Genomic DNA, 6,015 nt, shown 5'->3' with positions numbered 1-6,015 from the left:
GTGTATGTAAACTACACAGCTGTGGATCATAACTGTATATGTTAGCACTTCTGTCAAATATTTAAATGTGAGAATTACTGAAGGAGAGGAAACTACTGACCCATTACTGACTGTATAATAAAGTCCACCCGAATCTCACTGTGTGACTTATTGCTCTTTTCATAAAATCTAAATACACAATAAAGGCATAAAAAACAGTATGGGTGAAATATTTAGGTGGATAGATAGAGGGCCTTAATTACATTGATAAAATGCACATAACAGCTGTGAACACATTTATATTGAAGCGTTGGTCTTTGGGTTTAGAAGTCATAAACTAGCAGTTTCAGGGTCAGAGTGGAAAATTTGTATTAAATTATTTTCTTTTTCGATTTTTTTTTTTCTTCTCTGTAATTTATGATGTGGTTCATGGTTTATTTCTGAAGGTCCAGAGGTGAGCTCAGTGCTAAATCTGGTCACAGTGGGAGTGATGGTGGTCTTGGTGGCTCTGATACTCATCACAGCAGCTGTGTGGTTGTGGTATGTGAACTATTAATCAGATAAATGTGTGAACATGAATTTCATTAAATGAAAGCTTTAACTTCTGTCAACACTGCTGACTGTCTCTCAGGAGGAGAAAGTCTGAAGAGCACAGGAGCACTGAGGAGAGTGAACAGGTGAATATATTAGAGAGGAGAGACTAAACATCATCAAATGTAGCCTATTTCCAAACCTCTCTCTCTCTCTCTCTCTCTCTCTCTCTCTCTCTCTCTCTCTCTCAGTGTGACTCTCCTCCTGTGTATGGTAACATTTCAGTCCTAGCCATGACCTCTGACCTCACACAGAGAGAGGACTCAGGTGAACAGGACGACGTTCACTACTCCAGTGTTCAGTTCAGACCTTCTCACACACACAAGGAATCTCCAGCCTCTACTTCCAGACCTTTTCTAGATCCCACAGAAGAGCAGGATGTTCAGTATGCTGCTGTGAACTTCAGCACACACACTGCTGCCCCCCAGTGAGTAAACCCTGTCATTACAGCTTTACTCATTCTGCACTGCTTTAGTACCTAATGTTTATCTAGAACGTCTCTTCATCTCTTCTTCTACAGGGTTCTGGTTGCTGAAGCAGTCAATGACCAGACTTACAATCAGATCCACAAACATACATCACACAATAAAACACCGGTCTAAAGTTTAGATCAGAGGGGTTTTCTCAGGGGTTTTCTGAAGACAGCAGAACTGAAAGTAACTTGTCTACAGATCGGCTTCGTCTGACATTCCTCTAATGAACTTTTAACGAAAGGCTCATACAATTAGGATGACGATGATTGCAGCATTGTCCTCCTCGTCCTACAGAGCAGCAATCCAAGTGCTCCATCAACACAAGTGTACAGATTAACATCTACAAGAAAAACCACAAGAACCCAAATAAAGAACACAGTTCTCTACTTAATCTTCTTCTACTCCATTACTTTCAGCTCCCATCTCTCTCTTTTTGTATTTTAGCTCATCTTATTGTCTGCTGTGAAGCTCTGGCCTGGTCAGAAGTGTCTTTAGTGGTCACCCACTTCTCTCACTGTTTAAAATTACATGACCGGTTTTAAGGAGTTGTCGGATGATGAACTTGCACAGCTTCTATTATTGAGGACAGGACCAGAAGTACCCCTCCATAAACTCTTAAACCAGCTGTATCAAGCTGTCATTACAGGCTAAAACAAGAAGACGCAGCAGAGCTTAGCCAGCAGCATATGGCCTCCTGTTTATAATATTGATAGTTTTGATGTTATAATATTGACAAACAGCCTTACAGAGTATTACAGTCTGATAACTCTGACAGTAGGTGAACTTTGTTCACTGAGGTTTAGATAGAAATTGCTGTTTGTAGCTAAAGCCTCTCTGTTCGTTCCCCTCAGACCAGCTTGAGTTGCTCAACTGGCTTCTGATACTGGTTTCTGATACTGGTTTCTGATACTGGCTTCTGATACTGGTTTCTGAGGACATGCTGGTATCTAACCAACTACAGTGCTCTCTGTTAATCCAAAATGCTAATAAACCTCAAACATGAATGTTTAAGAAAGTAAAAGTGAGGTTTTGGGCAACTATTATTGTGCAGAAGTTTTATGCAGCTAAATAAAAACCCATTTTTCCATCTCACTTATTTATTCAGATCTGTTCAACTCAAAACTTTCCAATAAACATTTCTGACACATAAAAATCAGTGACAATATAGCCACCCAGAGAGAGTAGATGTAACCCTGTGGAGAGTGAAGCTGCTCTAATGGTGGAGTTAAAGAGAGTGTAAAGCTCTGCAGACATGCAGTGAATATTCTGCTCTACAGAGGAGAAATACGCGCCTCTATGCTGTGCTGTGCTCCTGGAAGTTCTGCTGGCTGATGGATCATTTTGTAAAACGGCTTTAAAGAGCTGACACTGTCTGGTAAGTAAGTTTACTGTGTTCTAAACAGCAAACAGCATTTTTTTCAACCCGACATCATTTCAGAGTTAAAACAATGTTAGCTCCTTAGCTAACGATGCTGCTAGCAGCTCCACCCTAAACTGAGGCTTTCATAATGGGAGCGTTAGCATGGTGGCTAAGTGGGTAGGAGCCCATAGTGTTAACTAGTTCTCTGACTGCATGATGGGTTTGTTTAACATGGCTTAACTCAGGACTCTGAAACATGAGCCAGCATCAACTTTGTTGAGTCCTGAGTGAATTTGCCATGTTTACAGAAGCTGGAGTGATGTTAGACAGTTAGGGAGAGCTCAGTAACTCGCTGTATTTTGAGAAGTGCAGGGTGGATTATATGAAGGGCAGTTGGCTCCTAACGGGACAAGGTGTCTGCTTTGCTCATAATAACTGGAGGCTCTCTTTAAAGAAGGTGTGTACACAGATCAGCCATATCATTAATACCACTTGTCTAATATGAGTTGGTCCCCCTTGTGCTGCATTAACAGATTTGAGCATTAGAGACATGAACTCTACAAGACCTCTGAAGGGTTTCTGTGTTCTCTGGCACCAAAACATAATCAGCAGATCTTTTACATCCTGTAAGTTGTGAGATGGGGCCTCAATAGACGCCCATCAATGAACCTCAGGTGCCAATGACCCTGTTGCTGAAGAGTCACCTGGAACCTTCTGGGTCACTGGGTGCAATGAAGAAGGCTGAGAGCACTGCCTGTGTTCTCCTGCACAAGATTCAGGAATTCAGCCACTTCATCAGAGAGGACGTGAAGGTGGCATGGTGCAGAACTGCTCTCCTGGCCTGGTCCTGCGCGCTCTACTGTCTGGTGGATTCAGGTAAACCTCAAATTCCATATTCATTAATAGATTTAAACTGTAAACTAAATGAAGTGGTCATGTGATCAATATCAGTGGTCATTCTAAAGACACAGTACAAACTGGCAAGAACTTGGAGAGTGTAGAAGGAGTTCTTCAGTCTGAACACTGTGCTTTCACTAATCCCACAGTTCCCTAGCTAACACACTGTAATCCAGTTAGCTGCATAATATTATGTCCTTTATTTACAAGGGATGTAAACTACTGTAATGTTAATCATAGGGCTGCTGTATCACACCTAGTGATCAGTGCCAGCTCAGAAGGAATGAGTGGTACAGAGATGAAGGTGATCAGTCTGAAGCTTTTGGTCAGTCTGAATCAGTGAGATTAATAACAGAGACTAAAGTCGGACATTTGGGCTCCATCCAGTTGCCAACCTGAATCACTGCTATCATGAAGACTAGGTGGATGTGCAGCACCACAGCCAGGCTCCTCATCATCACATCCTAGTCCTCGTTCCTGTTCTGCACCAGACACCTACTGCAGTGTGTAGCACAGGATTAGCTTTGTCTTTGTCCTCACAAGCTTCATTCCATTTTCTTAAGGACCTTCAGAATCTTTATAAAGAATATTTATATCATATTTATATTAATAAACACATATACATACACTGCTCAAAAAATAAAGGGAACACTCAAATAACATCCTAGATTTGAATGAATGAAATATTCTCATTGAATACTTTGTTCTGTGCAAAGTTAAATGTGCTGACAACAAAATCACACAAAAATAATCAATGGAAATCAAATTTATTTACCAGTGAAGGCCTGGATTTGGAGTCACACACAAAATTAAAGTGGAAAAACACACTACAGGCTGATCCAACTTTGATGTAATGTCCTGAGCCAAAATGAGGCTCAGTATTGTGTGTGGCCTCCACATGCCTACAACGCCTGGGCATGCTCCTGATGAGGTGGCAGATGGTCTCCTGAGGGATCTCCTCCCAGACCTGGACTAAAGCATTCGCCAACTCCTGGGCAGTATGTGGTGCAATGTGACGTTGGTGGATGGAGCGAGACATGATGTCCCAGATGTGCTCAATCGGATTCAGGTCTGGGGAATGGGCGGGCCAGTCCATAGCTTCAATGCCTTCATCTTGCAGGAACTGCTGACACACTCTAGCCACATGAGGTCTAGCATTGTCCTGCGTTAGGGGGAACCCAGGGCCAACCGCACCAGCATATGGGCTCACAAGTGCAGTTTGATCATGGTGCTGCTGAACTATGCTCAGACTTACCAAGCAAAACATCCCACAAGACCACATTTCTTAGAAAATATATTTATTAATGTTTATCCATGTTTAATAAAGAAAATACAGCATAGAATTCATAACAGAGAACGGCAGAAAAATAATAAATAATATTTTAATATTGGTCTTTTTAGAATTAATAGGCTTTTGTACACTAAATAAATAAATAAATAAATAAACATGTTTAAGCGACTTTCCCATCCAACATGCTTTTCTCAGTCCATTTCACCACATTGTTGGATGTGCCGAAAAGTCTGTCCCAGTGACTGAAGAAAGGAGCAGAGTTGCTGCTGGGCTCCTGGTGGTCAAGGTCATGAGCTAGTGCTCCTCCAAGCAGTCCAAAAGAAACAAGGTGGCTTGGGGTCCAGGGCAGGTCGTAGCCGATGTGATGCTCAACCGACAACCAGATGCTGAAGATGGTGAGGGTCCACGTAGGGATAGCTGCTGTATCCCTGCCAAAGCTTCTTAACTCCAAAATCACCCGAGTAGTGCTGTGCACTGGCCAGCCTTTTCAACTGGACATATCAGATTTCAGAGGCAGACAATTAAATCTAATCTCTCCATTTCTCATAAAATGATGAAGACTACTGTAATCCTAAACGCTGTTTCTACCCAAATAAATGAAGCCTGGTGCAGTAAAACTGTTCAACTGTTTTGAGTTTGGTGAGCGTTTGTGATCATTTTACAGATCTTTGTTGAATCAGCTTATAATAATTGAGTTTATTCTGTTGATGTTGGTAAATGGACAGTGATTGTTCCATGTGATCTTAAAAACACACAAATAGAAATAAACTGCACTGATGTTGGATTGAATCATTTCTCCCATATTGATGTTTCCCAACAAGTCCAGTAACTGAGTCAGTTGTGCTGGGTCAGTAATATACAGTGGGGTTGTGTGTGGAATACAACCTATTTGAGTAAAACTCTCACTTTCCTATTGGCTCCTGGTGCCACCTGTTTCCATACTGGGCGTGTCTTTCCCCCTTTACTCACCATCAATGTGCAGTAATTTCCCCCAGGCTACATTCCCCTATGTGGTCACTTGTTGTCTGTATAGTGTTCTTAGGGTCTAATCTTAGTGCTGAAGGCTGTAAGAGCTTGATGGTGCCTGAATAATGAAGTGATCACTAATGCAGAATTGTACCATCTGTATTTGTGAAGATGGTCATTGTTAATATGTTAATTAGGTCAAATTTGACAGAGACTTTGTTCTTGGTAGGTGTAACATTACATGGTCAATCAGTTACATTAACTGATCTTTTAAAGTCTATTAAGAACAAAATCCAGGATTGGAAACAAATACATATACAAATACATTTTTATTTGGATTTAAGTTTATGTAAAATATGGGTTTAATACATATACAGTAATATTTTAATTTAAAGTTAGTGTTTTCTATATTTATGTAATTAAAAAAGAAAAAGTAGAAAGATGGTTCATCCTTTCTT

At 40.9% G+C, this 6,015-nt stretch overlaps 1 long non-coding RNA gene across 1 annotated transcript; it reads left to right on the top strand.

Moving 5' to 3' along the window:
* The first annotated feature begins 432 nt into the window (after nucleotides 1-432).
* On the top strand, nucleotides 433-989 carry LOC140547853 (uncharacterized). The gene is made up of 3 exons (XR_011978516.1): nucleotides 433-519; nucleotides 611-656; nucleotides 762-989. It is a non-coding gene; the product is annotated as an uncharacterized lncRNA (long non-coding RNA).
* Nucleotides 990-6,015: the final 5,026 nt, after the last annotated feature.

The sequence above is a fragment of the Salminus brasiliensis genome, chromosome 25, assembly GCF_030463535.1.
Source record: "Salminus brasiliensis chromosome 25, fSalBra1.hap2, whole genome shotgun sequence".
In the NCBI taxonomy this organism is placed as follows: Eukaryota; Metazoa; Chordata; class Actinopteri; order Characiformes; family Bryconidae; genus Salminus; species Salminus brasiliensis.
This window is presented reverse-complemented; position numbering and strand designations above follow the sequence as displayed.